The sequence below is a fragment of the Rhea pennata genome, chromosome 3 (assembly GCF_028389875.1).
Source record: "Rhea pennata isolate bPtePen1 chromosome 3, bPtePen1.pri, whole genome shotgun sequence".
In the NCBI taxonomy this organism is placed as follows: domain Eukaryota; kingdom Metazoa; phylum Chordata; class Aves; order Rheiformes; family Rheidae; genus Rhea; species Rhea pennata.
In genome coordinates, this window is record NC_084665.1 from 55890122 (window position 1) to 55907090 (window position 16969).

At 37.3% G+C, this 16969-nt stretch overlaps 1 protein-coding gene across 1 annotated transcript in view; it reads left to right on the top strand.

The window, feature by feature from the left end:
• The window catches only part of ADGB (androglobin), a 131509-nt gene that overhangs the window by 3512 nt on the left and 111028 nt on the right, over positions 1 to 16969 (top strand). The window lies entirely within an intron of this gene.

The window sequence follows — 16969 nt, forward strand, 5'->3', positions numbered from 1 at the left end:
TTATTTCTTTACTTGGAATAGAAAGATTCCTTATAGTAATGAATATCTATGTTACAGAAAAGATACTCTATGTTTGCAGGTCTGTGAGCAGATGCATAAATGCCATTTGCTTACTAAGAACTACAATTACGGCTCTAAATGCAGAGAATGTTCAATTTTCTGTGCTGAATTAAGACTAGATCTGTAGCATTATTGTAATAAAAAAACCCAGCAGAGCACAGTGTTGATTTTACAGGAGTCTATCCTGGAACAAAATGATTAATGCTGCTGGTTTTATATTTACAGTTTCTGAGAAAAAAAAATACTGAACATTGTGATGAAACAGCTTTACTGTGCTGCCCTCTGATCCTGACCTAGTCTTATTTTGATTGGCAGTCTATGTGTTGGAGAGATTGCTCTAGTTTCTCAATTAATGATTATCTCTCAATGATAGGCTAGTGTAGGTAAATAATTTAGATCAGTTATTGAAGGCAGTTTACCAGATATTTTTTGGTAGGTTACAGAGAGTACAAGTGTATTGCTTTATGTACACACTGTGAGATTGGAGTTGTATTCACTGAATGTGTGACAATTACTAGCTATTTTCATGACATCCATTTATCTTCATTCTGTTACAATGCTTGTTCAGTGTGTTCATGAGACAGAGAGAACTTTAAGGCATTCTAGTGCACAAATTTTGTGCAAGACTGTCTATAAAAGCTTACATCGTGTTACTGTCACTATACCAGAAAAGGGAATGGATGTTCGCAAGCTGCCTGAGAAAATATTGTCTCATAAATTGAGTATTCCTTGGTAATTGCAAGGTAGGTTTTTCCTGAGAATCTCACTTTTATTTTTAAACATAGGCTGCAGTTGCAGGAATAAAAATGTCAAAAATATTTTGCCTTTTATCTAATACTGTTTTCCTGCAAGTAAATGGTATTTATTATCATATGTCTGCAGTGATTGAAATACTGAATAGAATTATCACTAGTATAAAAAAGAAGAAAGATTAATAGCTTTTAAAAATCATTTGTAAAAAGAAACCTTGAGAATTGTGAATACTTACTGCAAAGAATTACAGCATTCTGATTTTCTCTCATGGATAACATTAATGCAGAAACCCTTCGAGACTTACATGTACAAACATCTGGAATATATGGAATATATATTCTGATCACCTTTGCTGGATTTCTGTTGCAATCAGACTTTTTTTTTTTTTTTTTCCTCCCAGTGATTGCTTACAATAATCAACATAGTACATCTGAATCATGGAAAATCGGCTGGGCTTTTTGGTAGATTGTATTGCTGGAATGGGATCTCAGAACCATACACAAAAGGCAGGAACATTCTTTCAGACTTGATAACCAAGACTTTACACAGATGTCTCTATAGGATGCACCATTGGGCCTCTCTTCATTACTGCCTTCTAATTAGAGAGCAGTTCCCTTACAGAGCTAAGCAGGCTGGAAGAGTTCAGGGCTACTGTCCTTAAAGCTTTTCTTAATTGCACCATTAGAGGATACTGAGAGTCTGATCTTTCTCAGGTTTCAACTGCTAAAGTGAATCACTGGAATTGATGTCTTTGTCAGCACTGAAAGGGATTTTGGCTAGTAACAATGATAATGAGCTAAAATGCTTTTAAAATGAATTTGATGAAACTCTGCCATCAGCCCCAATCTTTTGAATTAAACTTTAGCTGTCAGCATCTGCCAGCACAAAGATAAATCTGAATTAGGGTTTGGGTTATTAGGATAAAGAGTTTGGCTTATTGCTTGTTCCCACAGGGCTCATAGTGAAGAGTTAATGATCAGTGCCAAGAGACAAGTGGTTTAAGGATAATTGTGGTACAGGCAAGGGGTCATTAAAGTGCAATGGAAGGTCAGAGTGGTGTTAGAGTTCTTATTAGAGCACTAGCTAAGAACAATATTTACTGTTGATGGATCCTTCAAGATGCGCAGAGACAGTGTGAAACCTGGACTGTCCAGAAGAAATGATTCCTGCTTAACTTTGTGTCTGATTGCAATCAGTAGTGGGTTGCTGTACTGCTGCTGTACAGTGGGTTGCTGCACCAAAGCCTGGGATTGCTTAGTGTTTGTTATTAAGATTAAAGGTTGAGAAAGTAAGAACAGGAAAAAAGAGCTCCATTGCTCCTTCATCCTTGAGTTCCCATAGGTCTAGAATAAGGAGGCAGCAAAGCTTACAATTACAGTTTTATCTGTTGCCATTATGTGTTCCTGAAGCAAATCTTCTTAAGGCTTAGGCTACAGCCGTGGTTTAGAGAAAATAGACTAAACAGATTGACTTTGTGAGGGTTCCTTTGAGGCCAGCTAGACTGACTGAGCTTTGGGAATGGTAAGCCTAATGTCTTGCAGATAACTGAACAGTGGTTGAACTTGAATCTGTTTTTAATGTGTTGGAATGCTAATGTTGGTTAGTGTAAGTTTTAATGAGTGTTAAAAAAATTACATTGGACCATTGAACAAGTACATGGATGAGAAATCCATTGAAAATTGCTAAATATATAAAGAACTTCTAGTTCAGGAAGTGTACGAGCTAGAAATGGTTAGAGACCGTCAAACAATTAGAGGAATATATATGTCTTTATGCACTTCTCTAAGCATACACTTCCGAGTACTACTTGAGACAAGATATTGGGCTATAGTTTATCTTTGCTCTGACCCAGTGCTCCATTCTTAATGTTTGTGGTCCAAGAAAACAGCCCAATGGTATACTTTTAAGCCCCACAGCATATGTGTGGTTAGGCATGCTGTTTAAACTATGTGTTACTGAAAAGGGGAGTTGCTGTATTATAAAAGTTAGAATTGCATGTAGATGTTTATGTGTGTTTATGACCTCATATGAGGTTCAGAAATGGGCATGGTTTGTTGGGCTCTGGTTAAGCTCTGCTTGAGGCTTGAGATAGGGTTAAAATTTTAGATAACCAGGATTGAGGATACTAGTCCAGGTTATTTCTGGATGGCCTGCAGCTTTCAATTTTTGGATTAGGCCTAAGCATTTACAGTTTGTTCTGTCCCATTTATCAGAAACTGGGTTTTCTTTAAAAACATTGTTAGGTTTGAAATTATGGCTATGACTAGCATAGATTGGACACAGGTATTTATTAATGGACTTTGAAAGGCAAAGATTATTTATATGAAGTCCTTGAAACCCTCACTCACCTTACTTTCAGCTGAAACTAATAATTTATTACAAGGTAGTATTAACAAACCTCATTTTAGTCCTTAGGATATCTCAGGAGACTGATTATCTCTAATTCAAATTCTATACTTTATCCTAACTGTATTCATAACCAAAGCCAGTTAGGGCTTTACAAGAGTCTTGAAGTGAGCTGCAATAGTTCTTCATTTCATATTTCCAACCAACATCCTGCTAATCCTGAGGAGTACGCGTTCTGCTATTATCACTCTTAAGATGAACAGAATTCTTTTTATGTTTTAAATAATTGTCCTGAGTCTTTTGAAAGGATGCATTGGCTGTTTGAAATATCAGTATACCAAGGCTATTCCTATTCTCTCAAATAGTTCAGAAGCAACATAAATCTGTAATTTCCTAGGATTCCAGGACTTCTAACTCTAGAACAAAAGAGAGAAGTGTACCATCATGGGCTTCCTTAGTTTCCGCAGGCGTAGTAATATTACTGCATAGGTATGTTACAATCTTGGGTTCAGTTTACGTGAAAGTCCTTGGTGTATGATTGTTTCTCCAATTGTTGCATTGATGCACATATGCAAACTCTTTTACTATATTGTAGAATTGCAGTAACACTTAAATTGTTACCTAATAAAAATTAGAGCCATTCCTGACAAATTTGCATTGTCTTGCCTGAGCATAAAACATTCATATCCAATTGTCTTTTATTGTCTACTTGTTTTACAAATAACTCATATTTCTAAGGCTGACCTTCTTTTTTTGTCTCGGAAAAAAAGGTTAGTTAATCTGGCAGTTTTGTTCTATGTAAGCGTTTTCTGGCCAAAAAGTTGAAGATCTTGATTTCAGCATTTATATTTCCTTTGTTGAGTTTTTTCATAGTTTGTAAACTGTATACAACTTTGAACTGTATAGTCAGTTTGTTAGTACTAATTTTTTTTCCTTCCTTAAGCCTTTAATTAGTCTTTTCTTTTTAATTTCATGCTTTGCAGTGGAAGAATAAGATTTTCCACCAAATTAATATGATCAAACATATTAAAATAACATATAAGCCAACCAGTAAGTTCAATTTGTGATTAACTAGGTTACATTTTAATGAGGAAAATATATATTAAAATTGTTTTTTCTAGTTAATTCTAATTAAAACAATGAGTCCCTGAGAACTCGGCCTACCCTGATCTGTATCCTTCAACTTTCATTGACTCTTGAGCATGAAAACAGTAAGTAATGTACCAATGGTGATATGACACTAAATGCTGTGCTCCCTACTGGTCTCAGTTTTAGGTTTTCCTTTCCATTACTGAAAACAGTGTCAGGGAACCTTGCAGGCAGCCATTGTCCATGGGCCATTGATCGGAGACCACACAGTTGGATATGACTAGACTTATTATGAAATGTATAATAGAGAAAAGGAGCTTTCAGCAGGAGAGCTATGTAGCAAAACAGGTGCTGTCAAAAGGAGAATAATAATAATAGTGCTTTGAAACTCTTGAAATCTCATGTCAGATACTCTGTTCACAGTGGAGTATTCACCTGCTTAAGCAGAGTAGTCTTCAGCTTGTTTTGAAAGCCCTGTGTAACTTCACCTGTGAAGAAATGGGCTTTCTTGGTGTTCTTACCAAGCCATGCTAAATGCTTTGTAAATGAGTTGACCTGAATGCACAGAAGTACTGAGGTGCTCTGTAATGCAGAGATTTTTAGTTCTGAGTTGATTACCCAGGTACTATATAAAAAGGGAGAGTATTCATGGAAGCCAACAAGGAAAAAATGATAAAGAACAAAATGTAAATCATGATCTTTAATGGTATTTATGCCTGTTCTCAGGATTCTTCTAGCTGAATCTGAGGCCTGGTCAATCTTTTTAGCAAAAACGACTCAAAAACTCAAACTCAAAAAAACTACTGGCTCCATACTGTCTAGTGTGGTGTACAAGTGTAGGAGGAAACATGACATCACATTTTCTCTTTGAATCAGGTGCAGTAAAGAGAGATTTCACAAAAGATCTTCAGCTTCCTACACTGGAGGACACCCAGGACACTGAATGTTCTGTATCTCCTTATGTCTTTCCCCAAGCTCTACGGTGCAAATTGCGCTGGAAAGTATTGACTGATTGCCATATACAAGAGGCCGAAATACTCATTTGAACTAGGATACTAGGTGGCATGACATAGGTGGGATGATGCATTCGTGCATAATATTTCTTCCAGTCCTTTTTGAGGACTGAAAGAAAGCCAACGTCACTCCAGTCTTCAAGAAGGGCAAGAAGGAGGATCCAGTAAATTATAGGCCGGTCAGCCTCACCTCCATCCCTGGAAAGGTGATGGAACAGCTCATTCTGGATGTCATCTCCAGACATATGGAGGAAAAGACAGTGATCAGGAGTAGGCAGCATGGATTCACCAAGGGGAAATCCTGCTTAACCAATCCGATAGCCTTCTCTGATGGAGTGACTGGCTGGGTAGATGCGGACAGAGCAGTAGAGGGCAGAGAGGAACCTCCAGAGGTTCAACAAGGGCAAGTGCAAAGTTCTGTACCTAGGGAAAAATAACCCTAGGCACCAGTACAAGCTGGGGGCTGACCTGCTGGAGAGCAGCTCTGCAGAGAAGGACCTGGGAGTGCTGGTGGATGACAAGTTGACCATGAGCCAGCAATGTGCTCTTGTGGCCAAGAAGACCAATGGTCTCCTGGGGTGCATTAGGAAGAGTGTTGCCAGCAGTTGAGGGAGGTGATCCTGCCCTCTGCTCAGCCCTGGGGAGGCCTCATCTCGAGTCCTGTGTCCAGTTCTGGACTCCCCAGTGCAAGAGAGACACGGAGCTAATGGACAGAATCCAGCACAGGGCTACGAAGATGATCAGAGGGCTGGAGCATCTGCCCTCTGAGGAACGGCTGAGAGAGCTGGGCCTCTTCAGCCTGGGGAAGAGAGGACTGAGGGGGGATCTTATCAATGTGTATAAGTTCCTCAAGGGGACGGGGACAAACTCTTTTCAGTTGCCCCCTGTGACAGGACAAGAGGCAATGGGCAGAAATTGAAGCACAGGAAGTTCTGCCTGACCGTGAGGGGGAATTTCTCCACTGTGAGAGTGACGGAGCACTGGCACAGGTTGCCCAGAGAGGTTGTGGAGTCTCCTTCTCTGGAGTTCTTCAAGGCCCGCCTGGATGCAACCCTGTCTAACATGCTCTAGGTGACCCTGCTGAGCAGGGAGGTTGGACTAGATGATCTCCAGAAGTCCCTTCCAGCCTTACTGATTCTGTGAATATGCATTCAATTGCTCTAAAGGCTTGGAGGATATTAGTGCCTAAATCCCCATGTGGTCTTTGTATATTCAGTTATTCAGAACTGTATCCAGAAAGTTTTGTGGCCAAATGTAGATAGTGGGACAGTAAGAGTAGCGAACACTAACGCCAGGATGACACCAAGAAAGTTGTGACAGAGAGAGTATAGATTACAAGTTTAGGTGTATGCACATCTTGGAAGACTCGTTTGTAAGGCTGCTGTTTTTTCCTTCAGTGAAGACTTTCTTATGAAATTCATGGAAGAAATGAGTCTGGAGAAGAAGCTATAATAGGGCAACGTGATTGGCCTTGAGAGTGCCATTTCAGTAGCCACAGATTTTACTTGTAACAATGAGTGGTTTTTTTTTCTTTTTAAGCCTTCAGGCTGAAAAGTTATTTTCCAAATAGTATCCCCTTAGCTATAAAATAGTCACTGTCATTACATGTGATCACAGCCTTGACCCCTGAATCTTAGGCTCCCAAATTGTCATCAGTAAATTTTGATGGAAACATGGGTGTCCATCCCTGCAATGGCCATTTGGTGGGACCTGCAGATGGCTATTCTGTCTCAGTTGCTAGATCTCATGAATCCCAGACAAATGCGGAGTTCTTTCTTTTCTGCTTGGATAAGATTTCTGGGTAAAGAGAAGGCATGCCACAAACAACCAAGATATATGATAGGCTTGCTTGAACAGTAAGAGCAGAAGTTTTAATTTCAAAACTTTATTTATTTTTTTCCAGTAGGAAGCAACTAAATCTAAGTGCTGTCAGTGTTTTTTCTCACAGAGCGCTGATGAAATGGAACTAAGATCCTGTGAGTGATACATTCCTATTATTCTTTTTTTTTTTTTTTGTCCTGGGCTTAACAGATGTGCTTCCTGCTACCCAGTAACTGTAGATCATTATTTGCTCCTGAGTGGCATCTGGTATGAAGGAGTTCTGCAGCCTAATTATGTACTGAGTAGTCAAGTGTTCCCTTTTACCAGTATTAATTTACTAGGATTTATGTTAGATGTCTAATTTTTCTAGCATCATGAAAACAGATAAATAATACTATTCATTATTTTATGTATTTCTTTTATGCTTTGTTATTTCTCCTTGCCCTGAGATGTGCCCTGTAAAAAGAGATTAAAGGGTAAGACCTCTCTTACTGCTATTCTATGTTGCCTTTCACTGAATTACCTAAGTTTTTGTTATAGTGCTAGGGCAACTAGAACAAAACGTAGTATGTCCTGTGAAGGACGTAACATTGATTATACTGAGTGTCATTGTACTATTTCCACATACTGGATGTTCCACTCCTAATGTATTGTAATATTTTGTTTGCTTTCCTTGGCTGCACATAGAAAAGATCTTATTGATCTATCAGAATTACAGACAGATCATGATCTTGAAGTGTTATTGCTAGTGAGACCCATGTAACCTGCAGTACTTTTCAAAATTTGCTGATAGTTCAAAGAATGGTGCATTATTCAAATAGAAATTTGGTCTGAAAATTGGATGCAGATGTTACTTATAGTGAGACCTGTGACTTGAAACACTACAAGATGTAACTGAGACCATTTGGTGTCCATGTTCCTGCCACTTGCCTTTCCAACTTCACCTTTTAAAACCAGATACTGATAAAAGATGTAGGCCAGCAGACAACAGACCCATCTAAAGCACAGCCCAGAGTAAACGACCTTGGAAAGACTGAGCAGACATCAATTCTCTTGGCTGAGAGTGGTGTCTGAAAATCACCAGAAAAGGCTTTTCCCAGGCTCTTGCTATGATCCTAGCTGGGTCTTGTTATATCATATTTTCCATCTCTAGACTGGATATGATAAAGCCTCTGTAAAATATTTGGGTTCTGTGGATTAAAAGTCCTCATTTAAAAGCCAGATATTACAAGGTTTCTGTTTTGGCAGGCATCTTTGGGGATTATTCCTCAGTATTCCACTCCTGAGAGTGCAAATAAAAAATATTATATTTTGAAGTCTTTTAAAAGTCTAACTGACCTATAGTGTGGTAGAACATTAAAAGCTGACAAGAAACTTCCAGTCCATCCCGATACCTTCTATTATCAGGACTGCTTTTAATGTGGAAAGAAGGTCTTATTTTACATATTTGAAAAGTTTTTAGACAGCAGTCCTGTGACTCGATAGAATCAGGAGTAGAGGATTGTTAGTACAGCTGGCTTTGCCACTGAAAATGACAAGCTGAGCTTTTCTAGGAATGCTTTCACAGGCTACAGATTCTTGGCTTTTGCTGCATTGAAAGCTGCAATGTCCAGACTATCTGCTCTTTGGAAGTTTGTAACTTCACCTGGTTCTGTTCGGTCATTGAGCCTTTTACTAATGACAGCTTATTCAATAAAAACAAATTTTCCTGGAATACAAAAGTAGAAGGTTAAAAGAGGCCAAAATTCTAACACAGTACATAAGCTTGCTATGAATGTGAAGGCTGGATTTAACATAAATTCTTTACCCAAAATATGTGAGAATTGTTTGAGGTTTTTTAAGATTTGCTTAAGTTTGCTAAGATTTATTCATGCAAACACGAATTCTTGCAAACACGTTTATTCAGGCAAAAACAAATCTTTTTTGATCTATATGAAATATTCTGTTGCATTATCATTGTATTTGTCATCAATTCTTTGAATGTATCATCTTTTTTCCTCTAACATATAGCACCAGTCTGCTATTCTGGCTATGCTAGCTTTTGTATTCATTTTTTTTTTTTTGGTCACTGCAAGGTTTTCTATAGTGTAAACCTGATATAAATGTCTCAAAAATAGGAAAGGTCTGAATTGTATTGATAAGAGTTGATCCAAACATTTAGAGAACAGTATTCAAATTCAGCTGACGTTTTAAAACAATAAAGACCAAAATTATCAAATGTTTACAGGACAGCAAGTGGAATCGGGCTGAAAATAAAGGTAACAAATTCAAACCTGAGTTTTAAAAAACACAGTGCTGCTAGCCTCCTTCCACTTTTCTTTGAAGTAATCTCAGGGAAACACAGCGTACAATTCAGGCAAGGTATTTGGCATATAACCTTTTTTTTCCCCTTCTCTAACCTGGAAAGCAAATTGAGAACGACCATCTCACCTCCCATTACTACACAGTCAAACTGAAAAAAGAAAAAGTGTAGACTTTTAGCAGGCAAGGCTGTATTGGTCAGATTGAGTGAACCTTCCCTATCAGAAAATGTGATCAACTAATTGGCATAATCTCATTCTTGACAAGTTGCTTAAATTTACTGATAGTTCATCAGACAACTATGAGGATTTTAGTTATGTTTAGAAATGAGGGTATTATACTTGCAATTAGTGATGCAAATTACAGACTCCTTTGAAAATATGCCTGTAATTGATTGGTATTCACATTTTTTCTAGTACCACTTCTAATTTTCTGCAGTTTTATCTTTCACCTTTCATTTTGGAGTAAGAAGTCCTTGACGAGACTTACTCCACTACACAAAAATGAAGTGACAACAAAACCTGTTGCCATAGATTTTATAAGAAACTGTCATTACAGCTTATATACCTTAGTTATTCATTCTACTCATTTTACTTGCAATGCATCTGTGCCACAAATCTCAGCCACTATCCATGAGAACTTTGAATGTGTAGACTAGCATATTTTTCTTCTACAGGGAATCCTTTAGTTTTTGCTTGCAATTTCTGATACAAGATTAACTGTAAATTACTGTAAACAACACATGCATATTTTGGTTTTAATTTGGAAGTGTTGTTGAGTATGTTAGTAATAGAGAGTAACAAACCATTGCCCTGGCTGCTTATTAGGTGCTCAGATCATGATGTATTCTGTTCATTTCTCTTCTGAAGGATTATACTATGTATGATCAAAAAGAGAAAATCAGTTTGCAAGTTACCGATAATTTGTCAAATTTTTTCGTGTTCTTTCCAGATGCTTATGAACTTGTAGCAGTAGTTTCAGGCATGAGTTTCTGAGATATTCAAAAGCGACTTTTGGAAAACCATTGCAGTGATTGGAATTTTAAAGAACTTTCTACCATGCTTCCATAAATAAGATTTTTAAAGAGACCTTTCCTCTTTCAGAGTTCTGAAGAGATTAGGAAGAAATGAGTAGTTTCTCCCCAGGGCATATTTGGAGGAGAAGTTGAGCCATCTGTTTGTGCTTTGTCCTGTCCCTCCTAATATAAAAACCTTTACTGAGGCCAAAAATTGTGGGTTTTTCTGACTACTTAAGCAATTCAAGGGAAGGGACCTATTTTTTATTTACTGCTCCATGGTAAACAGAAAGAGTCCAAAGTTTTCTTTCCCCACCACTTTTTCTAATGGAGAATATGCAATGTGAGAGACTATTCCTCACCCACACCTCTTCCTTCATATTGCTCTTATTTCTGTACGTGTAGAGTAGTTCAGAGCATCCAGAGGGAACAAGAAAGGAAGGATAGAAGTTTCAACTCTGATCCTTAATCACTGTCCTACCAGACATAAATTGCCTAAATATCATGTCCCGTTACTGAATCATTTCCTTTAATTATTAACCATCCCAGGAACCATAGTCAGTGTGACACTATGTACACAGTAATAGTATATTTTCTGGGTTTTAGGAATTTGAATGAAGTCAAACTCTACAGTGTAATGATTATAGATATTTCAGAGGGAAAAAATGATAGTATTTAATGAAAAAAAGATTGACAGCTTTAACTCTGGATTGGCAACACTCTTCAGGAGATAAGATGAAAATAGTGAGTATCCAAATGTTTTGTCTTCTACTGGGATATTGTTACACTCAAATTTATTTTTTATTTTTTACTTTTAAAACATGTTAGGATAATGTTGGTGACTCTTTGAAACGCAGGCAGGGGACGCTAAGATGGAATGAAGTGTCAGTTGTAGACAGTTACTTAGCAACAAATGCCATGCTGTGGACATAAACAGATAGTTATCAGAATGAGTCAAATGGAGACCAGAAACCAAACTCGCAGTCCTTGTGACTGCAGAAGGGCAAGCAGACAAATATCTATTCATACCGTACTACCATTTAGTAGTACACACAAGTTTCGTGGCTGTTTTGTTCAAACAGTTGCTATTACACGTGCCAATACTCATTTTTTTCATTCTCCGAAATGTGTTTTAAGCAAACATATTTTATTTCACATTTGAATTTAGTGAAGAATATATCTGTAGTTAGTAACCATAGCTCAGCTTGAGCAATAAGTGATAAAGCCATTGAAAACTTTGGTTTCAAATATGCATCTCAATCCCAGTTAGAGATCCCAGCACTAAGAATGTGAAGAAAACATTAAAACCTTTCTACAGCTTTCTTGAGGTGGTATAACATTAAGAAGATCTTAATAAATCTAGAAACTTAAATAGAAGGTTTCATGGCAAAGCAATAAAGATTTAGGGAAAATAAACATTTAAACCAGCCTTGGCCTGCAGAAGAGTATAGTCTTTGCAACTTGTGTCGTAACTAATGACAAGGATTTCAGGAGGGCAAAAAAACAGATATATCCATATGCAAATACCTAATCAGAAACACTGAAGGAGAGTCATGGATATCATGGAATCCCTGGTGAATTCGTCTGTTTAAAATACTCCCAGTCAAAATTACTGTGAGAAGGAGTTCTGTTACCAGATTTGCATGTCTCAATAAAAGCCAAAGAAGGATTTGGGGGGTTTAGGAAAATGACTGAGTCAAAATGCTAGTCAAAACTGTAGATAACCTTTGTAGGGGAGGCCTAGGGAAGAGAGCTTTATCTAAGTTTATAAGCTGAAGTACAAATGAAAATGATTGAGGACAGAATAAACTAGGAAAAATGGTGTCTTTCTGAATCATAAAAATCCTGCAAAGATCATCAATTATGTGTTGCCAGATTGTTACCTGGTAAGTCAGGATGACATAAATGCTATTTAGGGAGGCTGGGAAAGGAAGCTGGAGTAGCTGTATTATTTATGAATTAAATACCAGTACTTTCTTTTCTATAATTCTCCTGACTAGGCTTATTTCAGCATTACTAAGTTTCCACTGTGAGGAATGGCCGTAGTTAGATAGTTTGCAGGTAGACTCATCTAGTTTATGATGAGAATAATTGGTCCATGGATTCCATTGACTATGTTGACTGGTTTCCCTTGCTTAGTGTGGGTGAGTAGCTGAAGTGTGAATATCCACACTCTAAATATCTACATTTATCTACATGCACTTCTGACATCTCATGGGACTTTTTCCCAGTGAGTTCTGCTGTTTCTCTAGCAAATCTGAAGTCTCATAAAAGGTGAAGTACTAGGCTGTACACAGTTTTCTCCTGATGTGATTGTCTGTCCTTTCTGTCCCTATTTCCCCTCCTGACACTGTATGAACACACTATAGAAGGCATTATACCTGCCTTCCAAAGGAATCTGCTCAGAAATGAGTTAGTGCCAACTTCATAGTCTTTCTCCCATTTGGCAATTCCCTCTTCTTTTTTTCTCCTTTAGGGTTTAGTATAGGATTAAAAAGAAGTTTGCTGATAAATTGGTATTTAAAATATTGTTGCACAATGAAGTCCTCTAGCTTGAGTATAAAATACCAATAATGCTTCACATTGTCCTCATTGTATTTGTTAGTCGTATTCAAAGAATTTTCAAGGAATTACATTGGAATTACATTATTTGATTCTTGCAATAAAGGAACTTCCTAATACCTTACTCAAATACAGTATTTAAATTCAGCTGTCTTTATTTGCTTACTCATTTATATTTGGAATCCAGTTAATTTACAGTTCTTTATGGTTTTTTTCTAAAAATATTATGAAAGCTTTTTGAATCATTCTTTTTGAGAATTAAGATTATTGGGTTTGCACAGCTTAGTTTAGGCGTCTCAGTTACAGATAGGATTGTTTCCATCTCTTTCGCACTGTCAGTGTTGAGGGTGTTCTGTAATGTCACTGTGTACTGGAAAATAATTTTTTATGCTAGTGTGACTCGTTAGACAAGTCCTTCCTTGTCTTACTGTAAAAACAACAACAACAAAAAAAAGGGAATTGTGCAAATGTGCTTTTTTATTATTTCATTATTATCCCAAAGCAGTTAGATTTGTATTAGGAAATATTACCCCTCAGGTTTAAACCAGACTATTTCATGGAATTTATGTAATTTTTGATAGAAGATATATAGGAGTATAAAATACAGAATAAAAATAAAATAACACACAACTTTCATTTTATTGTTAGTGGATATTGGTTAAAATTCTTTCATTCCATCCCAATGTGAGTGTGTGTTTTATTTAATACCCTTTAATGATGGACTCTGAACTTTGCAATTATTTTTAATTGTCTTTCAGAATGGTTTCTGAACATCTTTTTTATTATTGAATGAATCTTCCATTCTTCTCTATAAATATTTAAAAGACCAAATGCATCCATGTAGGAAAAAAAGACATAAAACAATTAGAAGCAGTCCTTGAATATTTATTTAAAATTGCTACATGTTTCATATTTCATCTGAAATAAAATTAAGGGAACAATAAGAACTTAGATTTTTTTTTTTTTTTTTTTTTTTGCTCGTAAGTATACGTACGAAGCTACCAAGAGCTGTATTTCAATCAATATTCAAAGGGACAAAGGTTCAAAATGTCATAAGTGGTGAAATCATCAGTGCTGCTAACATTCTATTCTTTGTTGTTCTTCATACATGCGGTTAATGCAGATACAGCAGATTCTTTGAAATAACTGTAACTACTGTAGACATACCTAGTAATCCAAAGAAACTCAAGTAAACACTTTGGGGTATTCACTTGCTTGTTAACTGTTATTGAGTATGGAATGAAGTCTTGTTTGACAGTCTCCAAGAAAATGCTATAGAAAAAATGTTCCCATTAATGAAAAATTAGACGTTACAGAGGCCAGAGGCCGTTTGCACTTGACTGATTTGATGAATATGGTGAAGAAAACCAAATATTGCTCCAGGGAATGCATCTTTCTTCCAGTTTGTTAGAATAGCTATACTTTTTTTATTGCACAGCAGAAGGCACAGATGGTATTGAATTTTCACAGCTTTCTTCCAGTAAGAGTTACTGGTAGTGTGGATGAATGTGGTTATCGACTAAATAGTAAGAAATCTTTTTTTGTCCATCTGTCTCTTGTATTGCTAGTAATGAAGTATTAAGGAATCACAAAATAATTTTGATAGAGGGAAACCTTGGGAGGTCATCTAGTCCAACCATCTTGCTCAAAACAGGACCAACTTAAATCAGGTTGCATAGGGCTTTGTCGATTTAAGTTTGTCCTTTCTCCACAGCCTCTTTTAGAAAACTGTTCCAGTGCTTACCACCATCATGATGAGCATTTTTTTCCTTATATATAACCAGTATTTTATATATTCCAGCCTGTGTCTCTTGCCACTTGTCCTGTTGCTCTTCACTTCTGACTCTTATCTTCTCTATAAGTGATAGTTGAAGATAGCAGCAGGATTCTACCTTCACAATTTTTTAATGAGTGGACAAACTCAATTGTCTAAGCCTCTCCTGATTTCTCATGTGCTCCAGCCCCCAGTATCTTCTTGCCTCTTCTCTGGACTCGCTCTAGTACATCCATTTCCTTCTTGTACTAGGGAGCCCGAAAGTGGACTCAGTGATCCAAATGTGGTTTCACAAGTGCTGAGTAGAGGAGAAGCATCACTTCCTTTCGTCTGTTGGTTGCACTTTTGTTAACACAGTGCAGAATCCAGTAGGCCTTCTTCACCGCAAAGGCACAGTGCTGACTTACATTCCCTTTGTTGTCTACCAGGACCTAAAAGTCCTTTTTTGCCAAGCTGCTTTCTAGACAGTAGGCCCAAGCTTGTACTGCTGCATATGGTTATTCCATCCCAAGTTTCTTCCATCTGGGTTCCCATCCTAAACTTTGTATTTTTCTTCATTGAGCTTTGTAAGGTTCCTGTCAGGCCATTTCACTCATGTTGAGATCTCTGAATAGCAGCTCTGCTCTTCAGCACTTTGGAAGGTCCCCAAATTTGTTGAGTACGCTTCTGTCCCATTCTCCAGGTCATTAATGGAGAAAATAATGGTATCAGCTCCAGTATTGGTTCCTGAGGAACATCTTTAGTAACCAGGCACAATTTAGCCTTAGTAAATCCATGTTGGCTGTTTCCAATCAGCTTGCTGGAAAATAGTTTCTGGGAGGACTTGCTACATACTTTCCCAGAGACTGAGGTGAGGCCAGCTAGCGTGTGGTTCTCAGATGCTGTTTCTTCCCCTTCTTGAAGATGAATCTGATGAGCTTCTTTACAATCATCAGATGCTTCCCCTGATCACCATGATCTTTTGAAGGTGATAAAGCAGTAACACTAGCCAACTTCCTCAGTACCTTTGAATACATCCCAACTAGTCCCATGGATTTGTATGCCCAGTGGGCTTAATTTTTTCCTAAATCTCTCTTCCTCTATTGCAGATGATGCTTCACTTCCACAGACCCTGCTAGTAGGTTCATGGACTAGGAGGCCTGAGAGCCAGACTTTCCAGTAAAAAACAAGGCAGAAAAAGGCATTGAGTATTTGACCTTTTCTATGTCTTTTGTCTCTGGTTTCCCTACTCCTTTAAGCAGTGGGTGAACATTTTTCTTAGCCTTGACATTTTCCTTCCCTTGCTTCCAATGTATTTATGGAAGCCTTTTGTGTTGCCCTTCACATCGCTTGATTATCTCAACTTCAGCTGAGCTTTAAATTGTTTTGTAAATTTTGTAATTGTATTGCTGCACTCTTGGGCAGTATCTCTCTTACCCCAAGTGACTTGTCCCTGCTTCCATCTTGTAGAAGGTAGGAAGCTTAGTAGCATCTTCTGGTCTCACTTCCTACACAGTTTTTCCTAGCCAGACTACTAATTCATGCAGTTTGTGTTTGTCATTAAAATGTAGTTATGTGCCACCTATACAGGAACAATAAACTAGTACTGTACACAACAGAGTAAAAAAAACAATTGTGAATTATGATACCACGACCATATTATCTGAAATGCAAATCCTTTACATAATCTGAGTGACCCTATCAGTCATAATTGCAGGGTTCATTTGGTTTGTGGAGTAACCAAAATCTCAGGAAGAAGCTATAGTTATGAAACTTAAAATGTGAGCATGCCTTTATATATTATCGTTGGTGCTTTTTGTACAGGATAAATATCCACATGCCAAGATATGCAATATATGGCCAGAAGTTAAATAAACTGTTCTCAAATATCAAAAATATGAACCTTTCCCTTTTAGATATAGGTTCTTGAAGATGTCAGTTTCTGAAGAAATTAAGCTTTTAGTTTTAAAAAGGGTTGTCATAGTTTTGACACCTGGTTGCAAAAACAGCTTTGAAATTGTAGCCCAATACCCTGTTGTCTTCCAGATCCCTCAGAGTTCTTTTTAGGAATTCTACTGCTGGTCAATTAAAAAATGGAAAGGGTGTGGTATATAAGAAAAGGAAAGAGAGAATTATAATACCATTAGCTTTTTATAGCTTTTGTATATAATAAAATAGAACTATTATGTAAATTATATTAAGGTTCCAGTAGTACAAAAGTCTTCTCTCTGATACTGTGTTTCTGCTGTCATATGG